Raw genomic sequence first — 16527 nt, 5'->3', positions numbered from 1 at the left:
AGTTGCCACAGGGAATCGGGACTGACAGTTTGGGAGAGGAGATGTCAGTCAGAGCAGCTTTATCATAAGAAGTAGCTGGTGAAAAAATGTCTTAGATTGTGAATAAACCCAAAAAGGATCAGAAATATCTCACTTACCGGCACTTTTTGCCATCTCTCTGGTTTATTTTTGTGTCTCAGTCTGGGGGTCAGTTGGTTTCATTTTCTGTTTATAGTCAGTTTCACTCTTTGGGTTCAAATGCACAAAGCTCTGTATTTATTATTATTATTATTATTATTATCATCATCTTGAAAACAGTTCTGATCTTCTCCCTTTGGCTCCATTAAGTCACTTATACTTAGGCACCTTTGTAGCCGGCGGATACACTTGTTGTTGGACAATGATTAGCACAAATGAATACACAGGCTCAATCCGATGAACGCAGTGATGCCTTCAGGCATGTCTGTGAAATCACCCCAGTGTACCTCAGGGCAACCGGGAGCCGCAGGGCTAATACCAAAGGTTGCTCAAATACATGTGGGTAGCCCCTGGTGCTTGCTAAGGTGCGATTGTACACGCTGTTCGCTAGGGGCTAGACTGAGCCAGGGACTGTCCGTAGCTGTGATGTGCCAGGAGGAGCTCTGGAAAGGATCCCTACTTCAGAGCCACAGTTCCTGCCTGCTCCCCTCTTGCTGTGGAGTGAGGTTACTTCACCCCTCTTCACTTCCGCCCCTTTTCACATGGCCAGCAAATAGGGACAGGGCCGAGCCCAGGCCCCTCGTTCTCTCCGCCCCCTCGGCCTCTCCCCACTTGCTCTCAGAGTGTGAACCATATCCCAAGAGCTGCAGCTGCTTTCCACGCCAGGCCTGAGGCTAAGATCCAGGTGTAACCCACACACTTTCTGGGGGTGGTGTTCTGTCCCCTCTAGTGGCACCGAGACCACTTAGAGAGAGAGATTAATGAGTCTGTTACAGCCTTAGCTAAAGGCCATAGGGCTTTTAGCTCATGCATTTAGCTCTAGAGGTCCCGAGTTCGAGCCTGGTTGCCGACGACCGGGGTCTGTTGGTGTTACACAGGCAGGCTGAGCAAGTGCACTGCGGAGTCTTGTTCCCCTTCAGCTGAGCAAGACAAGTGCACCGTGTAGCCCTGATGTGACGAGAGGGGAGGGCTGCGGTGGTGTTTCAGTTGACTACGCTCCTGGCAGGCTAGCGATACAACCTGTCGGCATGGCAGAGGCCTGACCGACCCCATGCGGCTGATCCTGGAAAGGGCTGCAGCAGGGCAGGTATTGTGTTGGTTCCGTTACTAACCTGGAGGCTCACGTGACAGGACCCAGGAATAGAACGGGACAGAGCCAGGGCAGAGCTGGACATTGGAAGGGGCGGGGACAGCGGAAGGCAGCCGACACGGGGGCAGCGTTCAAGGTGGTATGGTTATCTCAGACAGCCTTTGGGGGTCTGGCGCCCTGGTCCAGCCAGGTGCTTCAGATCACTGCCCGCAAAGTGATCAGACCAGAACAGCTCGTTCTACTGCCTATCCTGTCTCTTGTCAGCCAATACGTTAGCGGTGTTTTCACTCCGAAGTCCTCAACGCGCCGCCACGCCAGAGGACGTGCCGTTAGCTCGGAGCTAAGCAGGCGCACTCTAGGTGCTGACGTGGGGGGGGGTCTGTTATCAGTGCTATAATTCCAGAACCTCAGACAGATTTGTTGCCGTCCGTCTGGAAGATTGTTTCTCTGGTGCGTTGTGTTTTCATCCAACGGCATTTAAAATCCAAACTGGTTCAAAGCGCCAAGAAGACTGCCGCTGCAGACTCCACGGGAGGAAATGCCAGAGCGAGATATGCGTGTGTGCGCTCTGGCAGAAGGAGCTGTGAAGCTGTTTGCGTAACGTTTTCAGGCGGGTTTGCTGCCCTTGATGACGCCTGGGAAAATTTCTGCAGCATGAGTATTCTCCAAGTAACCCATGACCTCTTCTGTCCTTGAGGCTTGACCCTTCACCCCAACCTCCAGCTGAACCTCTGAACTTCAAAGGGTTCGGACAGCTGTTTCTGACAATGGTATTGTTTGCAGCAAAGACTCCTGCATTCTATCCCTGGCTCTGCTAATGAGTACAATAGTTGTGTGACCTCAAGTTAATACTTCCAAAGTTAAGTGCCTGTTCATGTTAGAGGCAGCGTGTACTGGGTCTCTGATAACGTAGCAGCACCAAAAAGGTTAATCAATCTACTGTGCAGTCTAGCACTTTGATTGTATTTTTGATCAAGCCCAAGAATTGTTTTAAAGGAAAAGAAAATCCCAATAGCAGCAGGGGGTGAAATTCACGCTGGTGCAGCTGCGGCCACTGATGCTTTCCGGTGCATAGACTGCAGCCGGAGCAGGCCCCATAGACTAAAGGAATCACACGGTGTGACTGCTTCTCTTACAGGCAGTTGGTCATTGATTGTTGATGGGTGGCCAGTGGTCTGAGTTTGGTTAGGCGCATACTTTGGGAAAGGTGGTTGCTTTCAGTGTGGTAGAGTCATGGTCCGTTGGTGTGAGCACAGAGCTCAGAGCTAGGCAAGCCTGAATTCTAACCCCGCCTCTGACACAGAGTCTCACTGTAGGCAGGGACAAGTTGCTCCCCCGCTGTGTGAAATAGTATGGTACTGGGGGGTCTCACAGGAGCGCTGTGCAAGTTTGAAAGTATAAGGAGGGTTTGGTGGTAAATGCACTGGGCTGGGCATCAGGACACCTGGGTTCGATTCCTAACTCTGCCAGATACACCCTCTGTGACCGTGGACCAGTCATTCAATCGGTCGGTGCCTCAGTTTCCCATATGTGCAATGGGGAAAAATACTACTACTTCCTTTTTGTCCCCCTTTGTCTGTTCAGACTGCAAGCTCGTGAGGGATCGGGATAGTCTCTTAGCATGTGTCCTAGAGTTCAAGGCCAGAGGGGAGCACTAGATCACCCAGTCTGCAGGCCACCAACACCACCCTGCACCCACACACTAAATGCAACAGCCAAAACCAGACCAAAGTATCACAGCCCACAGGAGACTAGACTGTTATGTGCCACTGCAGAGAATAGTAAGGATCGAGGTGCACCTGAGGCCCCTGGAATGGCAGGAGAATGATTAAGTAAAATATACCCAGATAATCCTGCCAAGTGACCTGCACCCACACGCTGCCGAGGATAGCAAAAAACACCCACGGTCACTGCCAGTCTGACCTGATGGAAAATTCCTTCCTGACCCCATGTATGATGATGGGTTAATGTCTGTGCCCCACCTAGCACCAGGGGGCCCTGATGTCAGTTAAGGCCTCTAGGTCAGGGGTGGCCAACCTGAGCCTGAGAAGGAGCCAGAATTTACCAATGTACATTGGTAAAGAGCCACAGTAATACGTCAGCAGCCCCCCATCAGCTCCCCCCACCCTGCTCCCAGCGCCTCCCACCCACTGGCAGCTCCACCGATCAGCACCTCCCCCTCTCTCCCTGCACCTCCTGATCAGCTGTTTCGTGGCGTGCAGGAGGCTCTGGGGGGGAGGGGGAGGAGTGAGGGCGCGGCAGGCTCAGGGGAAGGGGCGGGAAGGGGTGGAGTGGGGGCAGGGCCTGTGGCAGAGCCAGGGGTTGAGCAGTGAGCACCGCCCGGCACATTGGAAAGTTGGCGCCTGTAGCTCCAGCCCCAGAGTCGGCGTCTGTACAAGGAGACACATGTTAACTTCTGAAGAGCCGCATGTGGCTCCGGCGCCACAGATTGGCCACCCCGCTGTAGGTGCTATTGGAATGTGAACAATAAGTGTGACCCACAAGGGCTCTTGTCTTGTGTAAATTCCTTTTTAGTGCTCACAACCAGCACGCTAGGGGAGTTTCAGGGGTACTGTGCTGGCTGGTCTGGGTGATCAGGCTGGACAGACTTCCTTCGGCTGCCTGCCTCTCTTCCTCCTCTCGGATGTCTTCGATCAGCTGGGAGTAACTTGGAGGACTCTCTTGCCTCTCCATTAGCCGAAGCTTGATATGGATCTGTTCATTATATAAAGTCCCTCGAACTTTGGGCTGTCACGTAAGAGCCACTTCTCCCGTCCCCGCAGCTCTCTGTAGTAGCTTCTCCAACCCCTGTAAACAGGCTGAGACCTTCTCATTTCTCTGCTGGCTGACACTGGAATTTAAAATACAGGCGCTCAGCTCCCAAGGGTGTGATTGACGGCCAATCCCCCAGGTATCGCCCCCCCAGAAAATGCCCTTCACTTAGGAGAGGGGGCTGACTCAGGATGGGGCTGCACAGCGTTTTCCAAGCTTTGCTCACACGTCAGGATTGGGGCAGCTGGTCTTTCATTGGCTAAGAAAGTGGACAACTCCAGGAGGCTGTGGGGCCTCGCTCCCTGAGACTGCCAGCTTCCACGCCTATTTCGCTTGGCACTTGTGAGGGTTTCTCTGCTATTGGCAGGTCGCATACTGCAGCATGGCACCATCCTCGCTCCTAAACATAAACTCATGTGCCTTGCGCCTCCCAAAACACCCTAGAGCTATGTACAGGGTGGTTTTGACTGACTCCTCATTGTGTGCCCCTGACAGCCCTGTTGTTAGAAGAGATTTCATGGGGTCTATCCACATCCTCTTACACCAGTACTCCAGCAGGGGGCTAGTGGGTCTGATCGATTGGTCCTGCTTTGAGCAGGGGGTGGGACTAGATGACCTCCTGAGGTCCCTTCCAACCCTGACATTCTACGATTCTATGAGAGCCCATGGAAGGCGTTGGAAAGACTCCTCTTGACTTCAGTGGACTTTGGGTCAGGTGCTTAATTTGCCAAGAAAGAAAAGGCAGAGAACGATTCCCTGGGAGGTGTTTTGCTGGGGAAGAAAGGTATGCTCCTGACAAATGTAAACGCTCTGGGTCCACTTCTGCTTCCCGTCACGTGCACAGGACTTCCCCTGGCTTCAGGGCAAAATCGGCAGGAGATGAGCCTAGGGTGACCAGACGTCCCGATAAAATCGGGACTGTCCCGATTTTGAGGCGTTTGTCCTGCGTCCCGATCAGAGTACGGTCAGGACGCCATTTGTCCCGATATTTTGTTTCCTGGTCTTCGGCGGCAATTCAACAGAGAGTCCTTCAGTCGCGGACGGTCTTCGGTGGTATTTCGGCGGTGGGTGCTTCTGTCTTTGGCGGCAAGGTTTATTAACCCCTGCCGAAATACAGCCGAAGACCGTCCACGACTGAAGGGCTCTCCGCCAAATTGCCATCGAACTCCTGGACGGGTGAGTGTACAAAAAACCCCCCTCCCCTCCGTGGCGGTCCTGATATTTTCCCCTTAACATCTGGTCACCCTAGATGAGCCCCCCTAGAACAGTAGCCTAGGGACTGCTCATGGGCAGGGGACTTAAAACATTCACATATCACTGATCTCCAGCCTCCTTTTACCTACCCTAGATGCTCTAGTCATGGGCACGTAACAGTGCAGAGCGAAAGAGAGAGAGAGAGGGAAGGCCTGATTCTGAGGGGTGCTGAACACCCGGCATTGCAGCTGGAATCAATGGGAGCTGTTGGTGCTCAAAATCAGGCCAATAATATAGGGAGAAGGACAGACACCGAAAATAATTGATAGATATTTGCAGTATTGCAGTATTTAGCGGCGACGCTTTGAGTACCTTCCTCAGACCTGAAGAAGAGCGCCGTGGCGCTTGAAAGCTTGCCTCTTTCACCAACAGAAGTTGGCCCAATAAAAGACATTACCTCACCCACCTGGTCTTTCATAGATAGATAAAGAGGGCATGTATAGGGATAGGTAAGTAGGTTCATAGATTGAGGGTTGTATGCGGATAGATATGTAGCTAGCTTGAGGAACTCTTTGGGGATGGATAGGTAGATAGACAACCATCTCTTTCTGGCAGATGCTAGTCTTACATCATTACCCAATGTTCAAAGAAATCCATCTCACTTTATTCTCCTCTTTGTTCCAAGCAAGCCGGCAGCCAACGGTCTTTCGGGTTGATACCTGCCGACTTGGTGACTTAACAGGTACCGCTGCAGCTCACCTGAAAAATCAAAACCATCTCCATGCTCGAGTCCTTGCCTAAGGCAGCAGCCGTCTGAGCTTTAAACCACAGCCAAAGCCAGGCAGTGGCCCTTTAAAGGCCACTTAAAATCCATGGGCCATGAAGGGTTGAACCGTAAAATTGCAATTAGAGCAGACAATTGTCATCTGTGTATCTGCTTCCCCAAGATGGAGTTGTTAGGCAGGACACTTTAAATAATATAAAAAAAAAATCCAGGGTTTGTTCATTTGCATTTAGATAGATATTGAAGCTTGTATTATTAATAATGGATTTTTGATTTATTAATCCTAGCCCGTTTGGGTGACTGTCTGCTAGGTCCACTAGTCACCGTCCCCCCACTCCGCCCCCCGCTCCCACTGGGGCCCCAATCCTTCACTTGAAGCATGAGAGGGGAGACGATCGCACGCTAATTTTTGTTGTGTTGGGTGCAGCGAGTATGATTAATGAGCTTGGCAACAGCTGGGTAAATTGAAAGCTGAAGTTGCGGAATGATTTGGGCTTGGCTGGCTTTATTCCAGGGGCATTCATCTGAGGTAATCATCAGCTGCTTAGCAGCACTGTTCAAGTTAAAATTGAGGCAGGTTCTTCTCTCTCGCTCGCTTTCCGAGACGGGATGCAGGTAGGTACCTGATGGATGGAGTCATCATGGATTCTGTTCATTGGCTTCTGCATTCAGGGAATTTACTTTCCACCTCCCTTTGCGCCTCCTTTTTAGTGCCTTCACCTCCACAGCTGCACAACGGCAGCGAGAAGGAAACCCCTGGTGCTTACATTCCCATGGCCAAAGGATCAGTGGGCTGGCAGTGTTGTTTCACGGTACCGCTGGGGACCAGGCACCAGGACCCCTGGGTACGACACCTGGCTGTGCGGCAGAATGATTCTTTGATCCTGGACAAGTCACCTAGGGACCTATTCTTCCCCCCTTACACTGGTAGTCCGACTACTCGAGGAGTAAAACACTGCTCTGTGTAAGAAAGGGTGGCAGAATGAAGCCCTGACTTCCCGGTGCCTCTGTTTTCCCAGCCAGTGAGTGGTAAGATAATAACGACTGTACAGGGGAGCTGGCAAGCTTAAAAAAAATGTTTGTAAAGTGCTTTGAAGGTAAGGTGCTCTAGGAGTGCATGGTTTTAGTTCAAGGACGCTATAATCTTTCCTGGGGGAAGATCCTCTGTTCCAGTACTTAAAGCCTTTAACCTATATAACTTTTGGAATGCGGATCTTGCCTTTTACCAAGGTCCCTCTAGTGGGCTAAGGGTAGGCATTTATAGGAACAAGGGCTGCTCTGCGGCTTGGCTAGCTAGAAATAAAAACGTCAAGCCTGTGTCCTCCAGAACCTGGGCTCAGGAACAAATCCAGCCCGTGGTTCAGTATTGTGCTAGGTGTTTTATGCAGCTGCCAGAGGACATGGACCATCGGTCTGTTCTGGTTCGGAAATGTGTATCTTCTGAGCTAGAGTTCAGAGCCCCTCACTGAGGTCTTGGACACGGGTTCTTTTCAAATAGTAACTTAGCTGAAGTGCAGCCTTGTGTTCCCAATCCTTTCAGAGGGTGGGAGCACAGGGCTGGAATAGGAGCGGGTGTTACAAAATAGAATTGAGGTGCCCTGGAAAGACCTGTGTGGTGTAATAGTCAGAGGTAGTGTAGCTCTGGGGCAGGGTACATTGGTAGAAATGAGTGGAGCCCCATGTTGGGAACGGCAGGGGATGCAGCAGGTGAGGCTTGGGATGCACTGGCAAAGGGGAGGCTGGGAGCGGAGCAGCAAGGGGCACAGCACAACAGGTCAGCCATGAAAGGCATTGGCAGGGTTCTGCTGGGATCTCAGAAATTAGCACGTGGTTGCAAAACAGCCCCTTCAGCCTATCAAGTACAGGCTGAGGAGTCTCCAAAGGAAAATCGTACATATTTTGAAGCCGTCTGAATGCATAACTGCCTGTGTTATGTATGTCATCTGCTGGAGCAATCCTTGCCTTCAGCATCAATCCCCGTCCCCAGAACTCCCTTCTGTGTAACGATGGGCTCGGATTTAACCCCCCCAAATTGTAGCGCCCTAGGTGACCGCCTAGGTCGCCTAATGGGTTGTGCCGGCCCTGGTTACACAATTGTTTCCATTCTCACACCCTGTCGTAGCTTTCGAAAACTTGCACCGTTGGGGCTGAACTTCGGACGGTGGGTTTTTGTGTTTGACGTTTAAGGCCGTTCAGCCATTTTTGAGTTGGAGGACAGTGGGGAGAAAGCAGCAATAGCAACAATTTTCTCCTTCCCAAAAAACAAACAAACCCCAAACAAAAAAACACCAAAACCAGGGAATAGTTGCAGCCTTTTCTGAACAGCTGTGCCCCGATTGGCTGAAGGTGGAAGGGGGAAATAGCTCTCATTGAGGGGCAATGCCTTTGGCATTCACTGGTGAGGTGTGTTATACATCCCCTCCCCGTGCCAATGCACAGAGGGTATGGGGTTGGTACGGATGTCAGCTACAGAGCTTTAGCAGCTCCTGGTTTTAGCTCTGGAGGTCGCTGGTTCAGTCCATGGTGTGTCAGCCAACAGCTTTGACACTTCCCTCTGCTTTGCAGTCGATCAGGCTAGGACCTTTGAAATTATATGCTAAGATTCATAGATTCCAAGGCCAGAAGGGACCAGTGTGATTGTCTAGTTTGACCTCCTGTCTAACACAAGCCAGAGAACTGCCTGCAAATAATTCCTGCTCGGACTAGTGCAGATCTTTATAGAAAAACAGTCAATCTTGGTTTAAAAATCGCCAGTCCACCACCACCCTTGGTAAATTGTTCCAGTGGTTATTTACCCTCACTGTTAAAAATGTACATCCAGTTTCCAGTCTGAATTTGCCTAGCTTCAACTTCCAGCCATTGGATCTTGTCATACCTTCCTCTGCTAGACGGAAGAGCCCATTATCATATATTGTTCCCCATGTAGGTACTTATAGACTATGATTGAGTCACCCCTTAACTGCTTAAATCTGTCACTATAAGGCATGATTTCTAGATCTTTAATCATTCTTGTGGCTCCTCTCTGAACCCTCTGCAATTTATCACCATCCTTCTTGAATTGTGGGCACCAGAACTGGATACAATATTCCAGCAGTGATTGCACCGGCACCAGATACAGAGGTAAAATAACCTCTCTGCTCCTACTGGAGATTCACCGGTTTGTGTATCCAATGATCGCATGACCCTTTTGGCCACAGTGAGTGTGTCCACACTGCAATTAAAAAACCCGCAGATGGCCCATAGTGTAGTTGTTCAGGCTTGGGCTGGAGCCCAGGCTCTAGGACCCTGTGAGGAGGGAGGGTCCCAGAGTGTGGGCTGCAGCCCAAGCCTGAATGTCTACACCACAATTAAACAGCCACTTATCCTGAGCCCCTTAGCCCAAGTCAGCTGCCACGGGCCAGCCACCAGTGTCTAACTGCAGTGTAGACATACCCAGGGTTCCACTCCTTCACAGGAGCCAGCCTTCCTGTCTCCTCCCTGTGGTTTCTCTCCCTCTCAGCTTGTTTATAAGGCCCAGGTGTCATGTTATCACCTGAGCCTCTTTGTCCTGCCCTCTCTGGCTGACAAGTAACTACCTAATTACCACCAGGTGAAGTGAATATGACTAACTGGGCCTTTAACCGTTTCTCACGTACGACTGGGGCTTTACCCCACCACACCATGTTAATTGTATTACCCTCTAATTCTTATTAATCAAGTCCTATATCGGCCACTCCATTATCTTGCCTTGATTTGATATCAGACAGACAGGCCCCAAATTTTCCAGGTCATCCCATTTCCCCTTTTAAAATATTGGCACATTAGCTTTCCTCCAGTCTTCTGGAACTTCAACGGTGTCCCAAGACATATTGAAAATCAACATTAACAGTCCTGGTTGCTCCTCAGAGCTCTTTTAAAACTCCTTAATGCAAATTACCTTTTTTGCATTATTATTGATAATTCTACCATTTCCATCTAGTAATGGACCTGTATCATTGTTACGATTCTCTTTGTTCCTAATATACTTTTAAAAACTCCTGATTGTCCTTAACTCTGCTGGCCATATAGGTCTCCTTGTCTCCGTTTGCTTCCCTTATCAATTTTCTACAATACTTACCTTCTGATTTATAGTCATTACTGTAGACTTCCCCTGTCTTCTATTTGTTATATCTTGAGTTTCTATTTTCCGTAGCTGCCTTCACTTCCATTCTAAAACAGATTAATTTTTTAACCATTAGGGCCTTCTTTCTTGACTGTGGGATTGTGGCTTTTGAGGCATCTAGTAAAATATTCTTGAATAATTCCCCATTTTCATTCACATTTTTATGTTTAAATTCTTCCTCCCAGTTGATCTGGCTCAGAGTAGGGTTTTCAGCTTTGTAAACTGACCCTTTTAAAGTACCAAGTATATCGATTACTCTTTTGAATGTTATTCTGTTTGCACATTATTGATCATGATCCACTTGTACCGTTCATTTTTAGTTCGGGTGATCAGTTCCTCTTTATCTGACAAGGGAAGCTCTCGTGTAGAATTCCCCTGTGTTGGAGGCAACCCCTTTTTGAGGTAGGAAATTGTCATCTATAATATTTAGAAATTCCGAGGATGTTTTAGTACTGGCAGCATGAGCCCTCCAGCACCTGTCACTCAGATTGAAGTCCCCCATGATCTTGCAGCTTTCCCCGCCCTTACAGATAGATGCTTACGCAGCTGTCTAAGCACGTGCAGTAGATGGTTTTTTTGTAAAGACCGGCTCGCAGCTCAGCCTGCTCCCCCTCTCCCCGCCATTTTTGGTGAATGGGGAGTGGGCGAGGATGAGCGGAGGCTCTGCTTCACCTCCTGTGGCACGTCAGCCAGCAGCTATGAGCCGGCATGGAGAGTGGAGCCATTCACTGCCAGCAAGAAATCCCTACACCCCAGAGCAACGGGGAACAGACACGATTCCTCTCCTGAATTACCCTGGCAGTGGCTGCAGTCCAGCCCTAAGCCTTCTGCAGAGGAATTGGGCATGCTGGAGGACAGCTGCTGCTCTCCCAGTCAGCTCAGCGGATGGCTTGTTTTGGGAGCAGCAGGTAGACCTGATTTCATGGTGCTATGGGAGGCGAGAGGTGATCTGGTCAAAGCAGAACTCAGGCAAGGGGGAGCATGAGAGAACGTCTGCCTAGCCCCTTCCACAACCTTAATGAGTTGACCCTCACAACAGGTGAGGAACTAAGGGACAGAGAAGGTAGGGCCTGATTCCTCAAAGGTATTTATTGGCACCTAATTCCTATTGATTTCAGTGGAAATTGGGCACCCAAAGACCTAGGAGGAGCCAAATCATTAGCTTAAGGCTGCACAACAGGTTGGTGACTCAACAAGAATTTGAACCCAGATTTCTGAGGTTCCACTGCTGTGCCTTTAGCGCAAGACCATCCTTGCACTTGGCAGGAGCTTGTTAGCTGAATGACACAGATGCTGCCAGAGAGAGACCAAGTGGGTGAGGTCCGATCTTTTACTGGACCAACTTCTGTTGGTGAGAGAGACACGCTTTCGAGCTTACCCAGAGCTCTTCTCCAGCTCTGTGTAGCTCGTCAAAAGCGTGTCTCACCAACAGAAGTTGGTCCAGTAAAAGATCTGGCCTCATCCACCTTGTCTCTCTCATATCATGGGCCCAACACAGCTATACGTAGGCTGGCCTGATAGCAAGTGTGAAAGATCAGGGTAGGGGGCAATAGGCCGTGGTGAAGCACTGTAATGGGTTCCCTAGGGAGGTGGAGGAATTTCCTTCCTTAGAGGGTTTTAAGGTCAGGCTTGACAAAGCCCTGGCTGGGATGATTTAGTTGGGAATTGGTCCTGCTTTGAGCAGGGGGTGGGTCTAGATGACCTCCTGAGGTCCCTTCCAACCCTGATCTTCTATGATTCTATAAGAAAAAGCCCTGACTGTCGGGCCTGTCCCCATAAAATTGGGACATCTGATCACCCTAGCTAGACCAACGCTGCACAGAGCAGGTGCTGCCAGTCAGCAGAGCCTCAGTGCCTGGTTAGCATGACTTGGGATGTACAGTATAAACCACCGCTCACAAATACGGGGGAGGACGGCGTCCTCGGCCCTTCTTCCAGCCCGGAAACGAGTGACTAGCCCCTGCTTAACTAACCCTCACTAGCCAGGGGCTGGGAATGGCCTACAAGAGGAAGCTGGGTTTTCTCTATCGCCTTTCCTAGGGCAGGCTGTAGGAGAACCGGGTGCTGCATAATACAGGGCATCTGCTGCCTGCCAAATGTACCATGGCATGTGGCACTAGGCAGAGGGGAAAGCGGAGATGGGGAAGGTTTCAAAGGGTCTGAATCAAACACTCTTGTCTCCCCGTCCTTCCCTCCCAGTCACTGAGTGAAGGCAATTTCCTCTTCTCTTCCCCATTCCGGCTTGACCCCTCTCAGCCCCTTCCTGGGCTGTGCAGGCTACGCCAGCCCTGCTGATTCTTGGCTGATTAGCAAGGCAGCGGCCAGCTGGCTGGCTCGTTCCGTTCAACAGCCCCATGCCAGGCCCTCCGTTAGGTGTGAGCGGGGCCCCGGTGGCTGGACTCACAACGCAAAAGCAGGCGGCCGGGGGAAAGGAGCCCAGCTTCTCTCTCCAGTGCCGCCTTTGTCTCAGCAGGAAGCTGAGTGCGTCTCCACCCCTCGGCCTCGCTCTTCAGTGGGGCAGGGGGGGAGGGCTATTTTTATGAGGCACTTGGGAAGCATCCAGCGTTTGGGCCTTGGGTCTCCATTTGCGCCAGATATATGGGGCTCATTAAGGGTTGCCAGGCTTACAGGTCACGTCACCCCTTTTGCTGCACAGAGCCGCAAGGGTCATCTGGGAGGGGTTCAGTCACTGGCTGCCGGAAGGAATAAATTAGCTCCCACAATTCAATGGGAGGAGGCCTGGAAACCTTCCTCTTAAGGGGAAGACGGAGGGGGAGGGCATCTCCTGTGAATGGGGCAGGTTCGCTGGTGGGTTTCCAATGATTAAAGGCCGTGACAGTGCACGGCTATGGCGTGGCTGAGGGCACACTGGCATGTGCCTGTGTCTTCGTGTGCAGATGGATATGTGTGTGTGTGTGTGTGTGTGTGTGTCATAGGCCTGTGTACATGTCTGTGGGTAGCTGCATAAGCCAGGATGCGTGTGTGTGTGTGCGCATTTGTGGATCTCAGGTATGTGGTGCATGCATGCTGGTGTGTTAGTGCCTGGTTATGCAGGTGTGTGTGTGCACACATGCTTGCATGCATATGTGGGTATGTGTAATGCCGACAGACCCTGGTCATCGGCGGGCAGGATCGAACCTGGGACTTCTGGAGCTAAATGAATGAGCCTCTACTGCGTGAGCTAAAAGCCATAGGACCCTTAGCTAAGTCTGTAGCAGACTCATTAATCTCTAAGGGTACGTCTATACTACCCGCTGGATCGGCGGGTAGTGTTTAATGTATCGGGGATCGATTTATTGCGTTTCGTCTGGACGCGATAAATCGATCCCCAAATCAATGCCCATACTCCACTCGTCAGGAGTAGTAAGTGGAGTCGACGGGGGAGCCACGGCAGTCGACTCGCCGCCATGAGGACGGCCAGGTAAGTCGAACTAAGATACTTCGACTTCAGCTATGCGAGTAGTGTAGCTGAAGTTGCGTATCTTAGTTCGAACGCCCCTGCTAGTGTAGCCCAGGCCTAAGTTGTCTTGGTGCCACTAGCTGGGACAGAACACCACATCCAGGAGGTGTGTGGGTTACACGGGCCCATGTGTGCACGAGAGTTCAAGTGTATGTGGGTGGGAGGGTACGTGCACCTGGGTCCGTGTGCATGCATACGTCCCGGTATGGGTATTTGGATAGCAGTATGTGTGCACAGGTGAGCATCCAGACATGTATTATGTGTGGATACACGTGCCTGTCCCTTTGATATGGTGTGTTCTTAAGGCGCGGTGTCCTTTTCCTCCCAGCCCCTTGGCGGCTCCGAGAGATCAGTTGAGCTGTCACACACTCCCCTGTGGCATCATGTTTCAGAAGAATCAGGCCAGCTGATTACGTTCTGTGGCACAGGGCGGCAACCCCAGCTGTCACTTGCCTTTCACAGCCTGGGCGACCAGGGCAGAAGCGTGCGAGGGAGTTGGTTCAACGAGGGGAACGGGAGGCGCTGACTGTTCGCGAGCTCTGGTGCAGACTGCATGGGTCTTCTGCGTCTTGCTCGGAGCTCATTGTCGCCTGTGCGGTTTACCTGGTATGTGCTGGGAATGTGTAATCCGTGGCAGGCTGCTTGTCAATGGTCTCTGTGTGTCGGTTGTGAGTGCTGATTCGCAGCCTCAAGTGCTGCTAGGCACAGCCATTCAGAGCCGAAGAAAAGGGACTGGGAGAAAACCGCATCCCTGACCTCATGAGCTTTAACCTCTAACCGCTCAATAGCCAATGTAATTCATAGCTAAGGCAAACTTAAGGCAGCCTGGGGCCCCGATTCTGGAAGGTGCTGAGCACATGCTGTGGCCATTGGCTTCGGGGGAACTGGGGCTAGTCAGCACTCATTTAACTTCCATGTGTTTCATTATAGTTGTGAGCCTACTTCTGCCAGCTGTATTCACGCCAGGAACCCTGACTTGCACCAGGAGTCTGGTCAGATTCAGCGGGACACGTGTGAGTGCAGTTGAGAGATCTTAGGGCTTACGGAGCCAAGACTCTGTTTGCTAATGACCAAAGCTCTTTGCGTGTATTTACATGAAGGCTCTGAAATCCAGACCCCGGCACCCACTAGCAGCAGCACAAGGGCCTCCTTCCTTCCAAGCCAAATGTCACTGCCTGTCTCATCAGTGGTCACACAGCAGTTGTTACATTGCAACCAAATCCCCGGGTCCGACAACCCTGGACTTTAGAGTAGCTCCAATCCAGAGCAGGGCTTCACAGTTCACCTCATCTTTCTGGGCTGAACCAATCCCTCAGATCCGAACCCCCTCCCGCTTTGGGGAAGACCTGGTCCATGTATGATCCTTCGCAGCTTAGCCTTGTCTCTCTGATGAGCTGAACACGGCAGAGGAGCCAGCACTGGAATGAGCTAGATCCTAGGAATGGAACGACCACATCGACCACAGGGAAAGGCAGTGTAATCTAGGAGCTTGAGCCGAGGTCCTAAAGCCGTAGTGCCCTCAGTTTGATTCCTGACACCGATTGGATGTGAAGGCTTAGACATGTCACTTCTCTGTGTGTCTTAGTTCCCCCTGCATTTCCTCACCTTCAGTTTGGGGTTCAGGTAAATGCAATTGAAACTGCTGAATTTCACCTTGTTTTCCAGTAAATCCCTGAATTTCACAGTTTCAGTCCAGAACCACAAATCAACCTAGGATTGGGCCAGGTTTGCTGTAAAAACTCATGTACAAGTGGACTAGACCTCTTGTTCTTTAGCTCTAAAAGCACAAGCCTCTACCACTTGAGCTAAAGAAGAGGGCTCTTAGGTCCTTTATAACAGCAGGTCCCTTATCTTCTCTGTGGACCAGCCACTAGGGGGCAATATCACATACTCATACGCACAACGGCACTACAGTACGTTATGCTGGAATACAATTCTATGAAGGTGAAAAGAAAAGACAGAACCAACAAAATAAGTTTTTTGTTCATTATAGGCATTAAATACATCTTTCATAATAGGGAAGATAAGTCCAGGCTAAAGTCCAAGGAGAGAGAGAAATGTTTGTAAAAGTCATGTCTGTTTGGTTGTGAATGTACAGAGGGGGCAAGTGGTGTGGATAAAAAGAGATCTGACCCACTTTTCCACACAAACTGCGAGCAGAATTTCTGGAAGGACTGGAAAATGTGCATTGCTTTTTTTTAATGACTTATTTTTCTTTTGCTTCTGCTTGTCCCACTTCTGGTCAGGAGCCTGAAATAAAATCTGCTAAACTGACACAAGAGAAGGTGCTCTGGGATCTGAGGTGGACGTGCGGATACTTGGCATTTAATCTTCTCTCAATCATTAACTTACTGTGTGATCACAGGCAACCTGTGTCCCTGCTCTATGTCTCAGTTCCCCAGTCTAGAATACGGCAATACTAATATTGAGCAACCCTTTCAAAATGCTTTAAGATCTAGCACTGAAAAGCTCTATGTAAGTGCTAATTATTATTATTCGGTTATTATTATTGTTACTTTATGATCTGAAGTTGTGATCTTTATGATTTGAACTTTATTTTATGATTCAAACCTTGTTAGCTTTGCCCATCACATCTTATTTGCAATTTGAATAGTGACAAGCAACACAATCCCTATTCTATTCTATTCTATTCTATTCTATTCTATTCTATCCTCATAGAACCCAAGTCCGACTTTACAGATTCAGAACCCAATACATCCATGAACTAACTGACACCTAAAATAACACAACACATCACACAACATACCATAACACACCAGAGCATGTATTCTGATGACTACATTAGCTTAAAAGTGGCTTTTTAGCTGAATGGCAAAGCAGATTAGAGAATACATGCATCAGTGAGCCAGTTCTGACAGCTGGATCAATATCTAGCCCCATCAGCTCTT

General features: G+C 50.1%; 1 protein-coding gene across 3 annotated transcripts in view; it reads left to right on the top strand.

Moving 5' to 3' along the window:
* The window catches only part of ADGRB1 (adhesion G protein-coupled receptor B1), a 271570-nt gene that overhangs the window by 131150 nt on the left and 123893 nt on the right, over positions 1 to 16527 (top strand). The gene's annotated exons all lie outside the window — the stretch shown is intronic.

This window comes from Malaclemys terrapin, chromosome 2 (genome assembly GCF_027887155.1).
Source record: "Malaclemys terrapin pileata isolate rMalTer1 chromosome 2, rMalTer1.hap1, whole genome shotgun sequence".
In the NCBI taxonomy this organism is placed as follows: Eukaryota; Metazoa; Chordata; order Testudines; family Emydidae; genus Malaclemys; species Malaclemys terrapin.
This window is presented reverse-complemented; position numbering and strand designations above follow the sequence as displayed.